Source organism: Panthera onca, chromosome B1, assembly GCF_046562875.1.
Source record: "Panthera onca isolate mPanOnc1 chromosome B1, mPanOnc1 haplotype 2, whole genome shotgun sequence".
Classification (NCBI taxonomy): domain Eukaryota; kingdom Metazoa; phylum Chordata; class Mammalia; order Carnivora; family Felidae; genus Panthera; species Panthera onca.
Genome location: NC_138342.1, coordinates 125303452 through 125329362, shown reverse-complemented (window position 1 = coordinate 125329362; position 25911 = coordinate 125303452). Strand labels below are relative to the sequence as shown.

Below are 25911 nucleotides of genomic sequence, written 5' to 3'. Positions count from 1 at the left end.
ATTAAATTCATAACATGTTCAATCCTTGTGTATAATAGGTGCCCGGCGTGCAATAATTTCCCTTTTCCTTTCATCATCAATAAGAATACAAAAATAGGGGCGCCTGGGTGGCTCAGTCGTTAAGCGGCCGACTTCGGCTCAGGTCATGATCTCACAGTCTGTGAGTTTGAGCCCCGTGTCGGACTCTGTGCTGACAGCTCAGAGCCTGGAGCCTGTTTCAGATTCTGTGTCTCCCTCTCTCTCTGACCCTCCCCCGTTCATGCTCTGTCTCTGTCTCAAAAATAAATAAATGTTAAAAATAATTTTAAAAAAAAGAATACAAAAATAAAACACAGGTTTATTTATATTAAATATCTCTATGTGGGTGAAATACAAAACTTGTTTAAATTGATTTGTACAGTGCCTGACATTCTGGTATATGCTGTTCTTGCAACCCAGTCACAAACAAACATGCTTAATGAAATTAGCTTTGGAAACAAGGCTTTGAAACCAAAAGTATAAATTCTAGAGGGTAGAACTAACTTTTAATATTTTGTTAATATTCATATGTACATTCAATATATGTTTATTGGTTGCACAGAGTGTATCTATTGACTTCCAGATTGTATATCCATGTGAACGTTTTGGTTTGGAAGATATCACTAAAGCATGGTTCAATGAAGGTATTTCAGGTTTTGTACTTTGTTCACTGCAAAGATTGAATTGTTAAATTATATCCTGTAGTAAGCTGAAAAACAGCCAACTCTCTTATCCAGTCACCAATAATATGGTGTTTCTGTGAAAATGAAACAAGGCTAGCCTATTTTTCTTAAAAATAAAACCCTCCAGGGTGCCTGGGTGGCTCAGTCAGCTAAGCATCCGGCTTTGGCTTATGATGGTGATCTTGCTGTTTGTGAGTTCGAACCCCTCATTGGGCTGTCTGCTGTCAGTGCAGAGCCTGGTTCAGATCTTCTGTCTCTCTCTCTGTCTGCCCCTCCCGGTTTGCAATCTCTCTTAAAATAAATAAACATTAAAAGAATAATAATAAAACCCTCCATATATTCAATTGAAAGTCCTCTTTTTCAGTGGAGTTGCTTTGGAGGTCTAGACGCTTCTTTCACCGTACTGCTATCATTCTATTGTTTGATGAACCCTTTTTCAAATTACTGTTGAAAATAATGTAAGGAATCATATTAAAGAAAAAGCTAGTCTTCTATTTTAGTCACTTTTTATTTAGGCTAAAGCAGTTTATTCAGTCAATTGCCATCTGCCTTATTGAGTGACTTGGTTTTTTCTGGAAATGAAACTTATACTGATGAGAAAAAGATTTTTTTTTTTTTTTTAACCATTGGGGACATTCAAAGTAATCCCCTCAGTGAGTGAAGGAAAGCAGTTCCTAACTGGAGTTCTAAAATCATTTTAAACAATAACAATATCCTTGGAATGTTGCTACCTATTTGAAGGGCACATATTTATTCTTGTGGATAAATTCAGGTATATTTGTGAAAATCCAGTGACCTGGCCTTGTCGTCATGTCTTTTGAATTAAAAAACATTTTTTAAGTATATTTATTTATTTTAAGAGTGGGGGAGGGGGGGTGAAGGGCAGAGAGAGAGAGAGAGAGAGAGGAGAGAGAGAGACAGACAGAGAGAGAGAATCCCAAGTAGGCTCCACACTATCAGCTCAGAGCCTGATACAGGACTCAAACTCACAACATCATGACCTGAACTGAAATCGAGTCAGACACTTAAGCAATTGAGCCACCCAGGTGCCCAGGTAGTCATATCTTTTTATTTATTTATTTTTTTTAACTTTTTAAAAAATGTTTATTCATTTTTGAGAGGAAGAGAGAAAGACAGAGAGACAGATCATAATTGGAGGAGGGACAGAGATAGGGAGACACTGAACTCTAAACAGGCTCTAGCTCCATGCTATCAGCACAAAGCCTGACACAGGGCTTGAACCCATGAACTGCGAGATCACGACTTTAGCCAAAGTCAGATGCTTAACCGACTAAATATCTACGTTGTAACACAGGGATCATTTTAGGCGGACGGACCCCATAAAAAAAGAAATGATGTTATTTAAAAAGGAATTGTGAACTTTTAACCAGGGTTCCATCTGTTCAGTTACAAACCTCAGAAACTACTGAAAAGAAGGAGAAAAATATAAAAGCTTTCATGCTCAGACTAGGCCTACATCTTCCTTTATCCTTACATGGTTTAGTGAGCTACTGAAGCTTGTGTATATGATTAAATCTAAGGTAGACATCATGAAATAAGATTATAAAGACTATGTGGTCCATATTTTGAAATAGAAGCAGGAAAACAACATGAACTGATTTGAAGATGAATCTAGACTTTGATCTTGGCAAAAATATAAGTAGTAACAGGGTAGAAATCAGGACTAAAAATATTGGTAGCCTCTTTGTGTCTGGATATTAATAAAAATAGGAGATGAGTAAAAAGGAAGAGCTGAGAAAGTAAAGATGCTGCTTAGGTACGTTGGTTAGGCCAAATAAAGCTGTGAAAGCTCGCAGCACATAAAATCTGTGACACAGGCTGAAACCCGCAAGTGGGGCCTCCAGGGCTTAGGGTTTTAGAACAACTCCTGCGGCCCAGGCCCTTCTGGCATGCCATTCTCAGACCCTTTAGACTGGGGGGTTGCCAAACGGCTCGTTTCCCATCAAACTTAGCAGACTCGTAGTCTGGGCTGGCCATCTGCACAGCACATTCCCAGTAAAGCTGTGTATCCTTTCAAATCACCCACATTGTAGAAATCAGTATCTCAGCAAACCTGGGATCCTTTGATAGTTCAGTAGCTGTGCTGTGTGAACTGTGAATGCAGTCTCTTTCACTCACATTTGATTTAAAATGTTCTTTTTTTTGGAAATGATTTTTGGAATTCAAGTGATGTCCATTTTTTTATATAAATGCTTTCTTTTTAAATAAAGCCCGTGAATAATTTACTTTGCAGCCAGAGATGTGCTTGCTTTTATTTTCATCAAGACCTCAAGTGTCAGTGGGCAAACATCCTTTTATCCCCCAGGGCTGTATGACCTTCTGACTCCCATGGTTTTGCCAGGTCACTGGCAGAGAAGGAAGGCCTCTCTGATGGGGGTGAAATGAGCCCTCTGAGGTGTCCTCACATTCTGCACACTGCCTGATGCTAGCTTGTGTTTGGCTGCTTCAAACCTCCATGGAAAGAAAGAATAACATAATGTCTGGGGCAATGTCTGGGGGAGATGGGTCACAGATGAGTTCCCTAAACCTTGGTAAAATAATTAAATAGAAAGTTGATGTGTTTTTAAAGATACCTCAAAATGTTTATATCACAAAATATATTCTATTTTCCAATTTCACCTTCTAACATTCTTCCTTAGCTAAGTGAAGGAAAGCCCGCAGAAAGCCACATGGTGTATAATTCCATGTATATGAAATACCCAAGAATAGGCAAGTGCGTAGAGACAGAGAGCAGATTAGTGGTTGCCTGGGGCTGGGGGGCTGGGGAGTAGGGAGTGACTATTTACTTATTGGGTATGGGGTTTACTTTTGGGGTGTTGCAAAAGTTCTGGAAATAGTGGTGATGGCTGTGCAACATTGGGAAGGTACTTAATCTCACTAAATTGTACATTTTAAGATGGTTAAAATGGTGGGGTGCCTGGGTGACTCAGTTAAGCATCTGACTTAGACTCAGGTCATGATCTCACGGTTTGTCAATTGGAGCCCGTGTCAGGCTCTGTACTGACAGCTTAGAGCCTGGAGCCTGCTTCAGATTCTGTGTCTCCCTCTCTCTCTGCCCCTCCTCGGCCCATGCTGTTTTTCTTTCTCTCAAAAATAAATAAACATGAAAAAAATATTAAGATGGTTAAAATGGTAAATTTTATGCTATATGCATTTTACCACAATACAATAGGAATTTTTTTCTTCCTTAAGGAGAAGTTAAATGCAATAGACAGTATAATTGTTAAATCATTTGCACTCATCAATAGCTTAGTAGTAATTTTTAGGGCAATCAAGCAGTATCTTAGGAAGAATCTGATTATTGGACAAAACCAGAAAATTGTGATAAACAGGTAAAGCTAGAGTTAAACGTGTGAAGAAAAGAAGAGAAAGCAGGTCAAGGTGGATTGACTTGGTGTGATGCTTAACTTTATGTGTCCACTTGACTGGGCCCCAAGATGCCCAGATATTTGGTTTAACATTATACCCAGGCATGTCTGTGAGGATGTTTATGAATGAGGTTAACATTTGAATCAGTAGACTGAGTAAACAGATTGTCCTCCGTTTTTTGAGTGAGCCTCATCCAATCTGTCAAAGGCCAGAATAGCATAAAAAGGCTGAGTAAGAAAGAATTCTCTTTCTCTGCTTCTCTTTTAGGTGGGACATCAGTCTTCTCTAGCCTTTGGACTTGGACTCAGAATGGAACTTACACGTTTGGTTCTCTTGGGTCTCCAACTTGCCAACAGTAGATCTTGGAACTTCTCAGCCTCCAAATAGCTAAAAACTTGGAAGATACTTTGACACTGGGTAATGGGAAGAGGCTGGAAGTGTTTTGAGGTGCATGCTAGAAATATGGACATTAGGGGCGATTCTGGGAAGTCTCAGACTAAAATGAGGAACATGTTATTAGAATATAGAGGGAAGGTGATCTTTGTCATCAAGTGGCAAAGGATTTGGCTGAACTGTGTTCTAGTGTTTGTAGAAGGTAGAACTTGTTGAGGGATGAAATTAGATATTTAACTGAGGAGATTTCTAAGTGAAGTGTTGAAGGAGTGGCTTGATTCCCACGACTGAAGAATGAGAGAACAGAGAGAGGAAAGAAGAGTAAAATGAGAGAAGAGATGGATGAATTGCAGAAGGAATTGTTACATAGAAAGGAACCAGACTCGGGAATTTGGATAATTCTCACTTGCCCATATTGCAAAAAATGATAAAGCATGTTCTAAAGAGAACACCAAGCTCATAAATGCACTATCACTCAATAAAGTTATGGGATTGTAGAAGAAACACTGCCAGTTTGAACTGAAGAGTCAGAGCTGGGACAAAATGAAGAAAGTCAGCCAGACTTCTTGGATTCTAGAAGACAAGACCATAGGCCTGTTTGGCTGTGAATGTGTGTTTTTGTTCAAAGAAAGAAAGGAATGACCCAGAAGGAGATCAAGAGATTGTGAGGACTGCCATGTTCACCAGTGGTCCTGAGACAGGCTGTCTCTTCCTCAGTTTCAAAGGGTAAGGCTGCCTGTCTTGTGGACCAGGAAGATCCCACCCACGTCTCAGGAGTACAGCTGCCCTGTGGAACCTTAGGAGCCCCACCAAACCCCAAACACTGGGGGTACATTAGGGGTGCAACTCCTATCTAGTAAAGCCTTGGAAGTGCGGCTGCTGCCCCAGTTCTGAAGGCAGAACATCAAAACAAAGAGGATTTCTCAAGTCTTAAGATCTGGTGGAATTTGTCTTGCTAGGCTTTGGAGTTGCTTAGGACCCACCACCCTTTCCTTCTTTCTTCTTTCTTCTTCTTGGAATAGGAGTGTCTATTTTATGCCTGTCCCACCATTGTACTTAGGAAGCATATCACTTGTCTGGTTTCACAGGTTCACAGCTAGAAAGGAATTTTGTCTCAAGATGAATCATCTCTCAAGTTTTACCCATATCTGATTGAGATGATTTTTTTTTTGAGAGAGAGAGAGAGTACAAGTGAGGGAAGGGCAGAGGGAGAGGAAGGGACAGAATCCCAAGCAGGCTCCATTCTCAGCACGGAGCCCATTGCAGGGCTTGATCTCACAACCATGAGATCATGACCTGAGCTGAAATCAAGAGTTAGACGCTTAACTGATTGAGCCACCTAGGAGCCCCCAACTGAGATGATATTTATTTATGTATGTATGTGTGTATGTATGTATGTATGTATGTATGTTTATTTATTTTAGAGAGACAGAGTGCAAGCAGGGGAGGGACAGAGAGAGAAGAAGACACAGAATCTGAAGCTGGCTCCAGGCTCTGAGCTGTCAGCATAGAGCCTGATGCCGGGCTCAAACTCACGAATCATGATATCATGATCTGAGCTGAAGTCAGATGCTCACCTGACTGAGCCACGTAGGTGCCCTGATATAATATTTAAATGAGACTTTGGACCTTAGACTTTGGAGCTGATGCTAGAATGAGTTAAGACTTATGGGGCCATTGAGATGGAATGAATGTGTTTTGCATGCGAAAAGGACATGACTTTTGAGGGACTAGGGGTGGAATGTAATGCACTATATATTTGTGTGTCCCCTGATTCATATGTTGAAGCCTTAACCTCCAGTGTGATGGTATTTGGAGTTGTGGCCATTGAGAGGCATGTAGGTTAGATGAAGTCATAAGGGTGGGGAATTTATGATAAGATTAGTGCCTTTATAAAAAGGAGAAGGAGATCTCCTCTTTCTCTCTCTGATGAGCACAGTGGAAAGGCCATGTGAAGATGTAGCTCATGGCAGCTGTCTGAAACTCAAGGAGAGAGGGCTCTCACCATGCATTTACCCCGTTGGCACCTTGATTGTGGTTGCCAGCCTCCAGACTGTGACATTAAGTTCCTGTTAAGCCATCCAGTCTATGTATTTTGTTATGGCAGCTTGAGCTGACTGAGATACCTGGTTGCCTCAGTGGGGAAGGAACAGAATGAGAACGAAGGTAGGTATGAGATGGGAGCATGTTGAAGGCAAAACTACTATCTTGAGTCTCTTAAGAGCTAGTTGTGCCTTGGAGCATGGAGATTTTAGATTCAGGCAACCATGTGAGTTTATCAAGATGGCAGTCCCTCTTTCCAGTTCTCCTCATCATAAGTTGACCAGGCATGGGAGGGATGCCCTTGCAGAGAGTCTGGTGCTAGTCATTAAACATGGCAACTGAAGGATTACCTGTTCATATTATCTCCCAGGAGACCAAAAATCAATCAAGTGCATATGTATTTGAAATTCCTTGACAGAAAACAATCATGTTCTTAGATCCAAATTCTTGGGTTGTTAGTGTACCATAAAGTATTTGGAGTTACTGCAACTATGCATGTTTACTTCTACTGATGATTGCTCCATTTGTTCTTGATGCTGGAGGGTGAGGTGCGGGGAGAGAAAGACGATCACACGTTTGCATAGAGAAAAAAATTCCAACTACACATCTATTTTCCATAGACATACTTTCCAGCAAATGTTTAGGGTCGAATGTTGTATTTGTCTCTGGGAAATGCTATTGATTTGAACGAGTACCTCAAAGGGGAAGTTTCAGACATCACGTCACCATGTTTTGTTGAATTATAAACTAACAAGATAGCAGATCTGACAGAGATTTCCTTTTGTGAGCTCCCTGACAGTACAGGTGGCAGTTTGGCCCTTGTATTCTAGCTCTCCCTTATCTTTGCAGGCTTGCCCTCTCCTAATGCTCTCTGCCTCCCCCTCCTGACCCTCCACAGCCCCCTTACTGCAGCCATATCGAACGACTTACTCCCCATGCTCAGAACACTGGGGTCCTTTGAAGGGCCCATGCTTTGCACATGGATTTCCTTGGCCTAGAAGTTCTTCCTGCCTTTTTGTTTGGCACAATTCCTTCAACCTGCAAATACCCCATGACATTTTATGAGCCATAAGAAAGCTTAGAAATAACATCACACTGGCCAGAAGTTGCTGTTAGAAACAAATCTTTGGAGAATTTAATTTGGCTTTCTTCCTGGATCTTTTCTTTAGATAGAAAAGATACCATTTCAGTTTTTAAGTGAACTTGGCAGAAAAACACACATGAAAGCATTTTGTAACAGCAGATTCCCTGAGGATGACTGACCTCAAGGACTCTTGGTCTATTGTGTGAAGCACAGGCAAAGAGTCAGGAACTTCTGAGTTCTGCTGCGCAGACCTGAGCAGTTGTCTATGTAAGCTACAGTGTGATCCTCAGGATGTGCATTTCCTGCCCCAGCTGGGGAAGCCTGAGTGTGATGCTGGCAAGGGAAACAGAGAAGAGAAAAGAACGCCCATCACTTGTGCTATTATTATCTACCCCTGGGTGAAACTGAGTAGTGAGATCAAAGTGCTTTGTTTGTTCAACTAGTTTATTTTTTAGTGAAGTGCTTGTTTGTTTTGTTTTGAGGTAGTTCTTTTGGAGGGATTAATGGCAAAGCAGAGTGGAAATTCCTTGTTTCTTCCATGTAATCCTATAATAACTACAAGTTTGTTATTGTCTTTTGGTTCCCATAAAGAGGTTTGTATTCGTGTGTGTGTGTGTGTGTGTGTGTGTGTGTGTGTGTGTGTGTGTGTGTGTGTTTATCGGGATGTGGGAAGACAGGAAGCTGAATATCGAGGAATCGAACCTTGGGAAATTAAGAGAAGGAAAATAGGCCCTGCTGTGGCAGAGAGGAAATAAAGGGAACCAAATACAGCAGGTCCTGGGGAAAAGGACAAAAAACTCACAAAAGATAGTGGGGAGAACACCTAAGGGCATGTAACATAGTCAATCATAAGAAGTCAGAGCTGAGTTGGATCTTGAAGAATATTGAATTCATCCTCTTTATCTCAAAGATGAAGGACCTGAAGTCCAGGGAAGCTGTGTGAATTAACTCACTGGTTAAGGTGAGAGCTAAGACCAGCATCTGGGTCTCCAGTCTCATGAAGTGCATGCCTCTGTGTGGTTGGTGAAGGTCAGAGAGAGAGAGTGCTCCAAGCCAAAGACAGGACAGTGATGTGATTTTCCTATTCATTATTGTTAAAGAATATTTCCAAGTGGCAAAATCCTGCCTCTGATACAAATATAAAATGAACATGCATCATGGATTTTATTTAACTTATTGGTTTATTTTTTTATTTTTAAAATGTTTATTTATTTTTGAGAGAGAGATAGAGACAGAGTGCCTAGAGGGGGAGGGGCAGAGAGAGAGAAGGAGAAACAGAATCCTAAGCAGGCTCCAGGCTCTGGGCTGTCAGCACAGAGCCCGACGTGGGGCTCGAACTCACCAACAGCTAGATCATGACCTGAGCTGAAGCTGGATGCTTAACTGACTGAACCACTCAGGCCCCCATAACTTAATAATTGTTAAGGGCACCAGTAAGATGTTACTGGTTGAAAAACTCTAAGGTACCATACACATATCGGCAGATAAAAAATAATGAAATGAATTGACAAATAAATATGATATGGCATAGATTTTCACTCATTAAGTACTGGGGGAACTTGATGAGAAGTTATAACTGGTTGAAAGGTGAATTCAAAGTACCACACAATTATATAAGAAAGTGGGAATGCATTCTTTCTGACACAACTGATTTGTATTTGTATGGAGAAGAATCTTTGGTATTATTTCCAGCTTTCTACAAATTACTGAGTTGTAAAATAGCTCAAAAATGATAAAAGGCAGAGATAGCTGGGAAGAGTACATTAAAGAGGACACTCAAGGGGCACCTGGGTGGTTCAGTCAATTAAGTGTCAGACCCTTGATTTTGGCTCAGGTCATGATCTCACAATTCGTGAGCTCTGTGGTGATGGTGCAGAACCTGCTTGGGATTCTCTTCTCCCTCTCTCTTTTTGCCCCTCCCTGCTCATGCGCTCGCTCGCTCTCTCTCTCTCAAGATAAACAAAGAAACAAACATTTTAAAGAGTACACTCAATAATCTTTTTTTTTTTTTCCATTCCAAAGTCTTGCAACAGTTATTCCCAACAAGAATACATCATTGGAACTAAGGGAGATGTTCCCTCACCTCTTTTGTCTTGCAACATCATTAGCAGCGATAAAACCAGGCTGAGAAAAGGGGAGGCATCAAGCAATACAACCAAGGTCCTGCTGTAGGCACCTCTGGTCAGAGTGCTACTCCTGCCACTGCCTCTGCTGGACACTGCTGCTTGTCTAGATTTGCTAGACACCCCACCTGCCTGTGTAACCCTGCCTTTTTGGACTACACCCTCAAGGTTCAAAGTCTGGGTGTAGGCATCAAGTTGACCCAGGCCCCATGCTCTCCCTCCAACTGCTGTGGGCTAGGGAGAAGGAACTGTCTGGACATTTGGTTTCATTATGGCAAGCCAAGATTCACACATTGGGGATTTCCCTCCAAGTAGGAAGGATATGTGATATGTTGGGTAGTAAAAAAAAAAGGCAAATATTTACCGAAAATACTATGCTAGGGATACACAAAACAATTGGAGAATATTGAAGATTTTTCTGGAGAAACAATGTAATAAAGTGGAAAGAGTCAAAGCTTTTCACCCAGGTGGATATACCTAGGTCTATGCCAGCCTCCATCATCTACTAGCTAAGTTGTGGGAAAGTTACAAACTACTCTGAGCCCCAGTTATCTCACTTAGACACTATTACTATCATGTCACTATTACTATCATTATTTTTACGACCTTCTCTTCTACTGCGTTTGCCTTGCTAAAAACTCAGCCCCAGCCCCACTGATTTTCTTGCTGTTCTTTGAACACGCAAACATCCATCTGCTTTAGGCCATTTGCACTTACTGATTCCAATGCCTGAAAAATGTCCCCCATATGACTTGTTCCCTCACTTCCTTCATTCAGCTCTATTATCAAATGTTACCTTGGTTTTGGTAATGTCTTCTCTGACAACCCTACCAAAAATTATGATCCCTTCCAGTTGTACTGCCTCTATCTCCTCCCTGCTTTATTTTTCTCCATAACATTTGTTACTTGTCTATCTTCCTTCTCTAAACTGTAAGATCCATAAGAGCAGGAAATCAAGTCTATTTTTACAAAGCTGTATCCCTAGCACCCTGAATAATATCTGGCACATAAAAAGTTCTCGATAATATCTGTTGGATGAATAATTGATTGCCAAGTGTCTGGAGTACAGTAGGCACCAAATAAATGCTAGTTATTGCTATTTTTTTTTTATCAGACTCTTCTTTCTCTTCCCATTTTCTGGCCAATCACTTCTAGCCTAACTTATTTTCCCAGAGAACTTCTGATCTAGTAATAAAATTTTACCAGTCCAGGAACTTAATCTCCATATTTCTCAGATGATCAACATAAGACAACTGGAATAGTACAATATTCATTTTAGCAATGACTTTTGGGAGTTCATGTTTATTCTACTCCTTTGTTTTTTAATGTATACGAACTATGGTGATGGCACCAAATGATTTATGTTGACATCTGGGCAAAAGCTCATAAAATTTCCTTGAATGTGCATTTTGAGATACCTGAGAAACACAACATCTGAACATTAGGAAAGGTACTGTATTAGGATTCTTCAGGGGATTAGAACCAATAAGGTATTCATTTATTCATTGATTAGTTTATTTATTATTGGAAATTGACTCACATGATCATAAAGACTGGAAAGTCCTAAGATTTGCAGGATAAACTGACAAGCTAGAGACTCAGGAAAGCCAATAGTTTAGTTCTAGTGTGAGTCTATATGCCAGAGAACCAGCAGATTCATTGGTATGGTTCTAATCTGAAGGCTAGCATATTGGAGACACAGGAAAGCTGATATTTCAGTTTGAGTTCAAAGGCAGGAAAAAAAATTGATATCTCAGTTTGAACTGTCAGGAAGGAATTCTTCTCTTACTTGGGTGAAGGTTAGTATTTCGTTTTATTGAGATCTTCAACTAATTAGATGGGGCCCACCCACACTAGGGAGGATAATCTGCTTCTTTCAAGTATGTCAATTTAAATGTTAATCTCACCTAAAACTCTCTCACTGAAATACCCAGAATAATGTTTAACCAAATAGCTGGGCACCCTGTGGCCCAGTCAAGCTGACATATAAAATTAACCATAGTTACTCTATCTTTTGTATATGTCATTAATTCTTTAATGTCATTGTATAGTGTTATAAAGAAACAGTGGGCAACAACAATATCTTGAGTAAAAACAGGTGTAGGTCAGCAACCTTGTATAGGTCAATCCCATTTAGTGTTTGTGTGAGCCTCTTAATGTTGAACTTGGCATAGAGAGACCATGAGCAAAATACAAGTAAGATTGCAGTAAGTTCCATGGGGGCCTGCATTCTAATCATTAACTAGGGAACCGATCTTTAGCAATTTATTTAACTTTTTGGAATTTGCTTTCCTCTTCTGAAAATGAGGGGGTTGGACTAGATGATTTTTAAAAAATCACGTTCAGCTCCAGGATCTTGGGTTTTAACGAAAGAATGTAAGGGAGGCCCTGTGTGTTAGCTACCAGCATTGTGCATACGGGCACATCTTTGGAGTTATGTACACAGTGTCATCTATGTTTGCAATTGAACGACAAAAATAATTTGGCTTGGCTTTTATTTGTTCTCTGTTGGCTAAAAATAAACAAAGTTTATTCTGGGAAACATCGTATCTTCACGAATTTCCTCATTTCAAGCCTCTTCTTGCCCAGGGTACCCTGCCCTCATACATATTCGAAAATGGCTTCCCATCTTACCTGATTACACTTTTATTAAAACATATTTATGCTGCAATATTACTTCAGCCACACTTTCGGAAATGAACCTCGTTATTTCTATTTCCGAAGTGAAAGGCAGCCCTGGTTAAAAGAATTGGCAAACTGGTGAGAAAATGAGGCTCTGCAGGCCCCAGAAATTACATTTTATTTAACTCACTGGATCATGAAGACTTGAATACCAATTTTGCTTTGCAGAGTGAGAAGAAGGAAGGTCAGAAGGACTGGGCCATAGCTTTGCCTCTTCTTATCCCTACCCCACAGTGAGGATGGGGGTGAGGAGCTCCCTCACACGATTACAAGTGGGAGAGCCATCTGGAGGGCAGGAAATAGGACATGTGTCTGGGGCATGTGACCCTCTCCCTTCCTCTCTTACCCAACTCTGTCCTCTGCTGCCTCTCCCCAAGGTCCTCACATATGTTTTGACACAATTGTACTCCTTTTGAGTTTCAGATGGTAACTTTTCTAAGTGTCTTTTTTTAAAAGAGTGTCTTTTTAGAGATCCATGGTTCTATATATACATTTTAAAAGTTTATTTATTTATTCATTCTGAGAGAGAGAGAGAAGGGCAGAGAGAGAGAGGAGAGAGAGAATCCCATGCAGGCTCCGTGCTGTGCTGTTTGTGCAGAGCCCAGTGCAGGGCCCTAACCCATGAGTAGTGAGATCATGACCTGAGCCAAAATCAAGAGTTGGACCTTAACTGACTGAACCACCCAGGTGCCCCAGATCTTCTATATTTTTTGAACTGTTGCTGTATGGTTGGATCGTTGGAACATATTCCTTTTATCAGGGAAGTTAATTTTGTCCCTTATATAGAAAGTCACTATTGCTAAATCCCCTAAAAGGGAGTCTGCTTGCTAAAAGGAGTCAGAGTTCAAAAGAAAAGTATTGAATTTATTGGAATGTTTAAAAATCAGCTGAAAAGTTTACACAGCAAGTTGACATTGCTTATCTCTGGTATTTTAATTTTCATCTGCACTTCTCTTTATCCCCTCTATAATAAGCAGAGGTTATTTTTGTAAACAGGAGAAAATAATATTAAAAACTTATAAAACAAGCCATTTTATTTTAAGGGAATACATATCACAATGAAAACTTTGTGGAAAAAAATCAAGAACGAGTTTGCACTTGAGAAGATATTGCACATCCATTTTCACAGAGCTGCTGCCCCAGAATTGAGAAAATTTGACCCCTTGAATAAAGCTTATCTTACCTCAGCGTTGAATAAGAGATTTTCTTATCATAGATTATGAACTTTATTACTTTTTTCTTGCTTTACATAGTTCTTAGAAATTGAGTATTTTATTAAGTAAGTGGGATGTAGTTTGCAAATTATTTTCCTTACTAGGAAAGACCCAATTTACTTAAATAATAAAGTAATTACCAGGAAAAATCAGAATAGCTCTGTGACAGAATATACTGTGACATAATTTTCCTTACTTTGGCTCATTTTTAAGGGAATTGTCTAGGTGCCCAGGATTTTCAGTGATTTCAGAAGTTATTGTATAACAAATTTCTGATGATAGTAAGAACAACAGTGACATATGATTACAACAGCAGTAACATGTGCTAAGTGTTTTATAGTTTACAGGACACTTGTATGCATATTCTCAAATGATCCACAATATCATTATATCCAGATAAGGAATCTGATTTTGAATGGTCAAGAGGTCAACCCAGTGTCAGCAATCCATGACGTACTAAAAAAAGATTGTGCACTTTAGAATTAGACAGACTTGGATTCAAAACCAAGGACAGTCATTTGCTAACTGGCAACAGCCCATTTATCCACTCCAACCCATTTTCTTTCTGTTTCCTAAGGGCATCTTAAGATAATGAATATAAAGTGCCTACGAGAGTACCAGGCACATAGTAGGTTCTCGGTAAATGTTCATTCTCTTCTCTCCCTCTTTTTATTGCATCCTGGGTTCAGGGCATCGTCTGGGAAATGGTAACTACAACCTTCCTCCCCATCCCCCAGGAATGGTAGCCTCTGATGCGCAGCGCCCTAGCCAAAGTGGTGGAGGTGAGATAACGAATAATCCTCATTCAGAGAGCTGCCAGCGGGAACTGTAAAAGGAGGGGTTTCTGAAGGTGTGTTTCTTCATCCAGGCCCTGTGGGGACTGAGGAAAGGAGAACTTTTGAAATCAAAGAGAGGAGTTTTCAATCTGGGGGCTGAGTATGCGGATGGGAAAAAAAATTGCATTTTTATTTTGCACTTCCAACTGGTAATTAGCATTTCCTTCAATTATGAATAAAGGCAACACCTCATACTAGTGTTAGCTGTACCTATGGCCTTACCACCAATAGAAATCCCAGATATTTTCACATCATATTACAGTTATTGAAAGATCTCCCAAGATATCATCTATACTTATCACCCCTTTGACATTATGACAGTTGTTTGACCTGCCACTAGATTTTATTATTTAATATGTTAGTACAAAAGACATATATTGCCCTATCACAAAATAAAAAAAAAATACTCTGATAACTGTATTTTTTTGGGGGGGGAATGGAGTGACAACTGTATTTTAATGTAATGGGTATTCTTATAATTCTATGTATTTTATTTTATTATTTATTTTTTGGTTTTTGGTTTTTTTTGAATGCAGAGTTGATACCTAAACTGTAATTCTATCTCCAGTACTGTTTACTGTCATATGTATGATGGGTATATGTGGGTGCATACATACACACAGGCATGTGTATTGTAGCTTTTCTATTTTTCCCAGGAATATATATATATATATATATATATATATATATATACACACATATGTATATATATATATGTATATATACATATGTATATATATATATACATATATATATATATATACATATGTATATATATATATATAATTTTTTTTCTTGAGAGAGAGAGAGAGAGAGAGAGAGAGAGAGATGGGGGGAGGGGAAGAGAGAGAGGGAGAGAGAGAATCCTAAGCAGGTTCCACACGGAGCCTGATGGGGCCTCAATCGGGGCTCCATCTCTGAGATCATGACCTAAGCCAAGACCAAGAGTCAGATGTTTACCCAACTGAGCCACCCAGACACCTCATTTCCGGGGAACATATTCTATGCATTTGAAAGAATTCATTAAGAGTATTATTCACTAGACTTCCAGAGAGGTCCATGACTCAAAAAGATGAAAAGCCCCTGCTATGGTTTGAATGTTTGTGTGACCCCAAATTTATAATGTTGAAGCCCTAACTCCCATATGATGGTATTTGGAGGTGAAGCCTGTGGGAGGTATTTAGGTTTAGATGAGGCCTTGAGGGTGGAGCCACTATGATGAAATGAGTGTCTTTATAAGAAGAGCAAAATAGCCTCCTCTCTCTCTCTCTGCCAGGTGAGGATACAGCAAAAGGTGACCATGTGCAAGCTGGGAAGCAACTCTCACCCAGACACTGAGTCTGTGAGCACCTTGATCTCAGACCTCCCAGCCTCTAGAGCTGTGAGAAATAGCTGTCTGTTGTTTTAGTCACCCAACCTGTGGTATTTTGTCGTAGTAGTAGCCCAAGCTGATCAAGCCCTTCTACAAGAAGAGTGTTGCACTGAGACGTATTCAAAGAGGTGGAATTGGTGGCACAGTGCTCATTGAACAAAATATCATTTATTCAGGTCTCTTTGCAAAATTGTAATACTGCTTAGCAACCTTTTGATATCAGAATTGTCCCCAACTACCACTTTCCCCTATATCAGAGTCAGTTAGTTTTAAGACATGAGAATTAATAGGTTAAACCACTACACTATTTAAGAAGACACAATAAAGTGCTTTCTTGGGAGCATGACTTTAGCAAAAGCTAACTGATCCATTGACTCACATGCCTTGGCTTATTGACAGATAATTCCCCGCTTTGGTGAAGACTCTAAAGACACATAAAATGGCTTAGTGTCTCACTTCAAAAAAAAAAAAAAAAACAAACGTTCCATGTGTTTGTGAGGAAGGACGGCTCTTTCTTTAAATGTCAATTTATTTATTTTTTCTCCAAATATAAACAGTTCTCTTTGGAGAGATCAAAAGATATAAATTATTATTGATTTATTTATATTGAATGCTTTTATTTGGCCTTGTATGTATGCTCAGTGCTCACAGAAGGTATTAGATTAATGAGTCTGGAGACTAAAGTCTTCTGTTTATCCACTTATTTGGGAAACAGAAGATCTCAAAGTCATTCAGTATAAACTTGCCTGCACTTTGTAGCTCATTGCCTCAAACTTGACCCAGGAAACTCTAGAGCTTTATCCATTAGTCCATCATAGGGCCATAAAATACTACCTACCACTCTAAATCATTATAGAAGGACGTCCTTTCTTCTTCTTCTCTTTACCCTTTCCCCCTCTCCTCTGGTATTACCAAGAGGCCATAGATTGTTATTTTTGTGTTTTTCCTGTCCTTTTTGCAACCAAATACATCAGGTGGCCATAACTATCTCTCCTCCAGCCCTTTTTAAATTTACCTTGTTCTTCTCCCTCTCTATCTCTTTTAAAAATTTTTTTTTTTTTCAACGTTTTTTATTTATTTTTGGGACAGAGAGAGACAGAGCATGAACGGGGGAGGGGCAGAGAGAGAGGGAGACACAGAATCGGAAACAGGCTCCAGGCTCCGAGCCATCAGCCCAGAGCCTGACGCGGGGCTCGAACTCACGGACCGCGAGATCGTGACCTGGCTGAAGTCGGACGCTTAACCGACTGCGCCACCCAGGCGCCCCTCTATCTCTTTTTAAATGTTTATTTATTTTTGAGGGAGAGAGACAGACAGAGAGAGAGAGAGCAGGGGAAGGGCAGAGAGAGGGGGAGACACAGAATCTGAAGCAGGCTCCAGGCTCTGAGCTGTCAGCACCAGAGCTCAATGTGGGGGTCAAACCCACGAACCAAGAGATCGTGACCTGAACCAAAGTCGGACGCTTAACCAACAGAGTCAGCCATGTGCCCCTACCTTGTTCTTCTCTTTACCTCTTCTCTTAGCCCGTATGTACTTATTTTACTGTTAGCAGTACTTATCACTTGCTTCCTGAACTAAACAGAGAAATGTAAAAGTGGACTTCCAATAGTATTCTGTGAAGCTCCTTTCCTCATGATCTGATCCAGGAGCAGGAGACCCTGGTCCTGTAAGCTCCACTTCTTTCAGAACAGCTTTAATCCGTTATATTTATCTGAACACACTTAGTTAACACCTGTTTCATTTGAACAAAGGGTTATTTGGATAAAGGAGTTTAGAAGCCACTGAACTAGAGAATGTTCTTGGCATGGTTACCACTGTACTTTAGCTCTGGCACATGCAAGGAGAAGACTTTGATGGTCCAGTTGTCCAATGATGCAAAACATGATAAATGTGTAATAATTTCTACTCTCTTGGCCCCTGAAGCCACATATCCATGTGGCCACAAGAACAGAGCTATTTGGTTAGTTATTTGTCTTTGGAGACTGCCCTGTCTTGAAGAGTGTTCCTCCCTGCCGCCCCCCCCCCCCCCCCCAATCCATGTCCACCAGGAACCTCAGAGTATTACCTTATTTGGAAATAATGTTTTTGCAGTTGTAATCAAGTAAAAATGAAACCATGCTGGATTAGATTGGGCCTTAATCCAATAGCTGTTGTTCTTATAAGCAGAGGGAAATTTGGACTCAGATACATAGACACACAAAGGGAAGACAACATATGAAGACAGAGGCAGAGAATGAAGTGATATATCTACAAACCAATGAATGCCAGGTATTGTCGGCAACCACCAGAAGCTAGGAGAAAGGCATGGGACGATTTTTCCTTTAGAGACTTCAGAAGGAAACAACCTTACCAACATCTTGATTTTGGACTTGTGGAATCTAGATAAATGTTTGCAGTTTTAAGCCACCCAGTTTGTGGTGTTTTGTTACAGCAGCCATAGGAAAGAAATACAGAGCCTTTAACAATTTCTTCTTAGTTCCTTGTTCCTCTCCATGATACCCCACCATTCCCTCCATGCAGTCCCTCCCCAGCCCTCTATTATGATCTCTTCTAGGTTGTTCAAGCTTTGGATGGGCTCTGTCAGTTTCCTCCCCAAGGGATCTTGCATATGAGGTCTCATTTCCATCGAGTGAAGGTCATTTCCAGCATCCCCAAGCTATTGGAGGTCCATTGTTTAGTCACAAAGGCCTTTTCTGGTATCTTTCTGGAAGTGCCTGCTAGAAGTGAACACTTACTTCTACCCCTTTATTAGACTTGTTCTGGTAGTGAAAAGCCCTGAATAAGAGGCCTGGGGATTGAGTATGAAGAAATGTGTGCTTTTAAGACATTTCTTAGGTTCTATGGAAGTATTAAGAGCAAGAAGAATTAACATCCTTGGGAACAACCCTCAACTAATAAAGGAGTGGGAGCTGGCATATAAATATGCCAGTTTCCTGTTCTTTGGGAGAATAATCCTGAAGTGCATTTACATGATTCCTGCAAGAATCCACAAAGAGATTGAACCCTAATTGCCCACCACTTAAAAATTTACCCTTAATTAACTTTCCCTCCTTTGCTTTCTCTCTCCTATTCCTTTACTCTGCTTCCTGAGACCATTTCCGAAGTAGACTTGCACTCAAGTCTGTATCTAAGACAGGGAGTACAAAGGTGGTTCTAGAAAATAGACATTCAGGCTGGAATTGTTTATTAGGAACCAATCACTTAACAACCAGATGACAACAAAGCCTTATTGTTGGTGATAGTAACATTGCAATAATTAAGAGTTTCTGAGAAAGTCTTTGCTAGGCCAATGAGGAACCCAGGGCAAAGATTACCCATCAGAGGAGTCCCATAATGGACAGGAAAGGATAAGCTTCTAGAATGCTACTATAGTAGGCGTGCCTGGGTGGCTCAGTCAGTTAAGTGTCCGACTTCGGCTGAGGTCATGATCTCATGGTTTGTAGTTGGACCCCCACATCGGTCTCTGTGCTGACAGCTCAGAGCCTGGAGCCTGCCTCAGATTCTGTCTCCCTCTCTCTCTGCTCCTCCCCTGCTCATGCTCTGTCTCTCTTCCTCTCACTCTCTCCTTCAGAAATAAACGTTAAAAAAAATTTTTTTTTAGAATGCTACTATAGCAGAAATTGAATGCCTGACAATGGAGGTATCAAATAACTATGTGATTGAAACTGCCTATCAGGAACTTTGTCATGAGTTGGAGCCCCCAAATCATAATGTTGGAAAGAAAGCTGCAGTATTATATGATAATATAGTACATCTGGGAACTAATCAGAGGGCATAAAGTTACAATGTTAACTAGCCCTGCCTTCCATGTTACCTACTTCTCTTGCACCCATACCTTTCCCTCAGCTCACCCCATAGCTTCTTGAGGAATTCTCTATGACCAACCAAAAACAGGAGAAAACCATTCAGCCTGGTTCATGGATGGGTTGGCTCAATATGTTGGTGATATCTGAAAATGGGCTTCTGGGACTATTGTCCCTCCTTGGAGTATACCCTATAGGGCAGTAATGAGATGAAATCCTTCCAGATCTCCCAGATCTTTCAGCAGTACACTTCTGTTATTTTTGTATGACAGAAATGGTCTGAGTATTGGCAAATGTCTTGGCTTGTTGGTCAGGGGCCTGAACAGAACAAGATTGGAAGACTGAAGTAAAAGATCTGGGAAAAGAGTGAGGCAGATAGAACTATGAGTGTGGGCACAAAAAATCTTTGTGCTCTCCAGTATCTGCTAGGAAGCATCCATGGCAGAGGAATCACTTGACAATAGAATGGACAAATGCATCTGGGGGATGTTAGCCAACCTCTGTCAATGCTTGTGCAATAGGCCCAAGAACGGAGTAGCCATATGTTTCAATGATCTACTGCAATGTAACAGACCATAACAAAAATTTAAGGGTTTAAAACAACAATGCTTCTTTTGTGTTGTTTTGTTTTAAAATTTTTCATGATTCTGTGGATTGCATAGGTAGTTCTTCTGCATTACTTGATTCTTTTTATTCTCTTGCTTGCTTGCCTGCTTGCTTTTTTGCATTACTTGATTCTAACTGAGCTAGGACTATTGGCTAGGGAGTTTGGAGCTCCTCCATAATGCCCCTCTACTTATTAGCTTGGGCTTCTTCATAGCATAATGGTCTCAGAGTAGTCAGACTGTTTACATGGTAGCTGGGTTCTAAGAGGTAACATTCCAAGAGCACGAAAACAGAAGCTACTGGCTTCTTGCAACTGGTAAGTCATCCCAAAACTTAGTGGCTCAAAACAAAAATGGTTTATTATTTCTTACCATCCTCCGGGTCAGGAATTTGGGCCAGGCTGGGATTAGATGTTTTGCTCCACATGGGGTTAGTCACTCATTTAGCTGTGCTCAGCAATGGGCTGGTCTGGTTTTGTAGGTCCAAGAAGCCTTTCTTTACTCATATGCTTGGCACCTCAGTGCTTCAGCGCTCCTCTATGTGGCCTTTATTTTAGTTCAGACTCAGGCTCATCATTCATTTTGTTTAGCCCACGCTTTTTTGTTTTCTTTTGTTTTACAGAAGAATATGGGTTTATTTTCCCTTCCCACAGTGCTTCTGCCCTTATGAGTGTCTCATGACCTACTATACTTGACTTACTGACATAGATCCTCTGTAACCTTACCTTGGACCAAGTGACCTGTTTTGGGGGCAAAGGATGTATGACCATGGATGGGCTCATGACCACAAGATCCATGAATACTACAATATACCATATCACTTGGAAAGTGATATAGTATAGAAAGTGATATAGTATAGAAAGTGAATAGCTTGATAAAATGTTGGAATGTCCTATTAAAGGCTCAGATACAATTCGAGCAAGAGACAACACCCTGTGGGCTTAGGGCTGTGTCCTCCAACTTTGAGATGACAAAATCAGGTTCTTCAGAGGGTCCCCAGCAGTACCACACCCCAGTTACCTATAGCTCAAAATAGACCATCTGTTGCTTTTTTTCCCTTCTCTCTCTTAATCTTCCATCTCCTTTACTGTTTCCTAGAGTCACCTTTCAAATAAGCTACCTGCCTGAATCTGTGTCCCAGGCTCTGTTTTAGACCGATGCCATACTCAGACATTTCTTAGGATATACTACTTTTTCCTATTATTGAAAAAAAAAACCTGGAAATTCACATCTTTAGCATATAACTTGCTTCTCAGATTATTTTTGAGGTAGATTTCCGGAATTGGATTTGTTGGATCAAAATGTGTGGGTTGCCTTTAAGGCTCTTGTTCTGTCCATTGAAAATAGTGTATCGACTTGTATTATTTCTAGAAAAAATATGATATTATTATGTCTCACTTTCCTGGTCAATTTTCATTTCTGTAAGTTGCAAGAAAACAAGCAAATTTGTTTCACAAGTCATGAACTGGTGGACATGAGTGACTTTTAGTAAAGTGCACTTCTCCTTAACTGATGGAGTATATAGCAGAAATATTTAGACACACAAAATACGCAGGAAAAACTATGTTCATGTAAAAGGAGGTCTTAGGATGCTGAACACTTTCTGATAAGTCATTTCAATAAAATTGCAGTAGGTTTTAGAGGCAAGTGAAAATCTCTTCTTACTCAAGGGCTTTACCAGGTAATGAAGTATTAGTTAAACCTTCCGTCTTTTGATGGGGGTGGAGTTTGTAAAGATGGGCATATAGTAAGTAAAAAATAATAAGCTAAAATCAGAAAATTCCTCTCCACCCATCAGATTTATAGCATCATTCATCTCTCTGTATATAAACCATATCTTTTGGATGAAAAAAACTGAACTTTAAATAGTTGACTTTTTTGGTAAAGTGACGTTCCTTTGTATAATGGGAAACTCCCACCAACTTTGAAAACTGACAACTAAATTGATATCAAAGGTTATTTTTTAAATGAATTCATATAGGAAATAATGTGAATTTTTTTATTTTTTAAGCTTTTTAAAAAAATGTTTATTTATTTGAGAGAGAGAGAGAGAGAGACAGAGTGCAGGCAGGGGAGGGGCAGAGAGAGAGGGAGACACAGAATCTGAAGCAGGTTCCAGGCTCTGAGCTATTAGCACAGAGCCCGCAGGGCTCGAACCCCCAAATCGTGAGATCATGACTTGAGCCAAAGTATGACTTGAGCCGAAGATCATGACTTGAGCCAAGCTTAACTGACTGAGGCACCCAGGTGCCCCAATAGTGTGAAATTTTTAAAGGATAAGTACAAAAGTGCCCCCATAAATGTATTATTTTAGTATTTCTAAACTTGAGCTCTGGGTCTACTGGTTAATACTTAAGCTCTGGCACTATTAAAGTTAATAAATTATAGAGAACTGGATGGTTTTAAAATCAGTTTACCACCCGTATATTTGTGGTTATTTGTCACTAAAAGAAACCAGGTTTTGGTTTTTGTATTTATTTATTTATGTATTTATTTTCTCAATTAATTAATTAATTATTTTTAATTTACATCCATTATTTTAACATAATGCAATAATGTTTTCAGGAGTAGACTTCAGTGATTCATCCCCTATGTATAACACCCAGTGCTCATCCCAACAAGTGTCTTGTAGTTATTTTTTGTAATGTTTATTTATTTTTAAGGGAGAGGGTGCAAGCAGGGGAGGGATGGAGAGAGAGGGGGACAGAGGATCTGGACTCTGCACTGAGAACAGAAAGCCCGATGTGAGGCCTGGACTCATGAACTGTAAGATCATGATCTGAGCTGAAGTTGGACGCTCAACTGACTGAGCTACCCAGGCGCTTTAACCAGGTTTTGTTTTAAATGGACATCTACTTCCTCTTCTTCTCAAAGTTCCAAAAAAAATAAAAAATCTGCTTTATAAGAGAATAAAACTAAAAAATCACTGGAAAGAAAGGAAACGTATCATCAGCAAACCAGAAGATTTGGGGAATTCCTGACCATAGAAAGCAAAAGGTGTTGAATTGATGGAAAAAGCTGAACAGTAGAAAAACAAAACAATGGTAATGGCAAGGAGTTTAAGGGTATTTATTGGTAGAACTTAGAGAAATGCCCAATGGCAAGTCAGAGCCATCTTCATAGGCATGTAACCTGTATAGTGGCATAATTCCCCCATGCTTAGAAGTGACCTCCACTTGGTTTAATGGTCTGTCATTGTCGGGAAATTCTTAGTAATTTTTAAACAAGGGACCCTGCATTTTCATTTTGCACCAAGGCCTACAAATCATATACTGGGTCCTACTTGCTAGTACTATTTTTCCATGCCCTAAATTGGGCTGTGGGAGCAGTTGCTTTACCCTTAGGCCCAAGTTAATAACTGCTTTCATCCAACAAGAGGCTTGCATGAGGCTCCAGGAGAGAGATTACTGAGAAAAAAGTAGCATAGAATTTAAGATAACTCTAGACATCTAAAACAAAACAAAATGAGGAAGAAGAGGAAGGGAAAGTGAGGAGAGGTAGAGGAGAAAGTTTTCAGGGGTAAAATACACTAAACAGTCATAATTTGATATTTGGAAGAGTTCTTGGCTAATCACCCATGTTGGTTGCCTGGAAACACAACTCTGTCCACCTCTCTACTGTCAGTTTTCAAAGGAGAGACCACAGGAGAAGTGGGCCTACACAAATAGAGAGAAAATCTGTTTCAGTTCCTGGTGTTAACCTGTATCATCCGTTATTGATAAATGTGAATAGGTAACAGTTCATCAGACATAAGAGGAAAGCAAAAAAATGTGAAATGGAAGATCAAAGTTGAAATAATAATTGGTTATGGAGTAAACATAATCCAGAGAACAGAAGAGAATTTTAAAAATTCTAAATACTATCCACAGAGATATTTAAGAAGATATTGTACCCATCAGACAAAACAAGGCTGCCATAAAAGGAGACAGCAGAGTTCAACAAAGAATACACAGAAATTTAAAAAAGAATGGCGAAATTAAAAAAAAAGTATAGACTAGCTGAATTACCAAATTGATGGGGAAAAAGATCAAGTTGATAGCCTAAAAGATAAAATGAGATCATTAGAATTGAGAGCTGAAAAGAAAAAGAGAAGAAGAGAATGGAAAATAGGAGATAACTTTTCCTTTAACTCTTCTATCTTAAATAAAGTTAAAAAAATAATAACCCATTTCTGTAAATTTTAAGACTCTAGTTTTTGGATGGATTCAGCAGGGCTCACAGAGGCCCTAGCTATGAAAACAAACAAAACAAAAACAAATGAGAAAACAACATTTTAATCTGTTTTGTTCATAGTTTTTATCACTTGCACTCTTGTATCACTTGTTTCAGTAAAAATTTGTTCAATGAATGAACAGATTAAAATATTTCATGCAGCCTCAAAATTCTAAGGAAAAGGAGAAACATCTCAAATGTGACCAGAGAGAATTAAAAAAGAACAGGTTACCTCAAATGAATAAGCATTTAATTGTTAGTAGATGTCTCTTCCACAATGATGGGTACTGAATACAAGCAATACTGTCAACATTTTGAAGGAAAAGAATTTGTACCTAACATTTATTACGAATCAAATTATCATTCCGGTATGAAGGAAAAATAAAGACATTTCCAGTGCTTGTAAAAGAAAGACATTTTCTTCCATCTGAAACAATTATCCAAGGATATTCACCAGTTAAAAAAACAAAAACAAAACAAAACAAAACAAAACAAAACAAAAACTTAAGAGGAAGATACAGAATCCAGGAATGGTAGAAACCAGAAGTTCAATGTAAAGCAATTACAGGAGGGCAGTTGCATAGAGGCTTAGAAAGCAGTAGTTCATAATGGAGAGGAACTGCCTGACAGAGTAGGGAGGCATCAGAAGAAAGAGGCTACAGGGTATAATGCCAAAAGCAGAGTTGGGAAGGGATGGTGACAAGATGTCAGCTGGAAGGTGAAATAAGTCAGGAAATAGTATAGTTTGGAGATATTTATAGTTTTGTGTATGGTTTTTGTTTATTAATTCTCCCTATGAGCACCTGCCACAACAGAGGATATGGGCAATTAATGTTGTCCAAAGAAGAGCCACCAATATGGTCTAGACAAGAATTCCTTTGTGCCTTTCTCTAATACCTCCTATTCCTTCCCCTGCTCCTGGATGATCGAGCAGCAGGAAGGGAAGAGAAGGAGTGAGACCATTCTGCCTCTCTCCACTGCTGCCCTGAGCTGGACCAGGCCTGACCTGGAGGAAGGGGAAAAGTTTTAAAATGGACAAGAGGTGAAAATTTTGGTTCAAACTGGAGTAACATTTCAAAATCCAAAAACAAGACTTTTCTAATAAAAGTGGCAGGATAGCTATGAGATCTGTTTGGGATATTGGTTAAAGTATGAAGAGGACAAATCTGATGCAGCATTATTTTAGAATGTATGTTTTATTATTATTCAAATATGGTAAGGCAAACAGATCAGGAGATGATCGGCATTGAAAAGACGGTTTGTTGTACTTACAACCCCCAAGAAGAGGGTCCCTGCCACACCATGCAGGGCACACAGAGAAGCACAGTGTCCATCAGCAGGCTGAGGGAAGGGGTAAAATGTGGCCTGAGATTCATTGTGGTTTCTGTGGGAAGGGAAGGGTGAGGAATGATAGGTTTAGAATTGGCTACCTTTAATAATTTTTAAATTTTTC

General features: G+C 39.8%; 1 long non-coding RNA gene across 3 annotated transcripts in view; it reads left to right on the top strand.

Annotated features, from left to right (window-relative positions):
- The window catches only part of LOC132692863 (uncharacterized), a 51172-nt gene extending 37583 nt beyond the window's left edge, over positions 1 to 13589 (top strand). Inside the window, exons 3-4 of one of the 3 annotated variants that reach the window (XR_009616613.2) lie at positions 4359 to 4538; positions 13460 to 13589. This is a non-coding gene — a long non-coding RNA (uncharacterized LOC132692863). Of the gene's footprint in view, positions 1 to 4358; positions 8211 to 13459 lie in introns of those variants that run through there. The other 2 variants (XR_013555118.2, XR_009616612.3) reach the window with 2 other exon arrangements.
- Positions 13590 to 25911: the final 12322 nt, after the last annotated feature.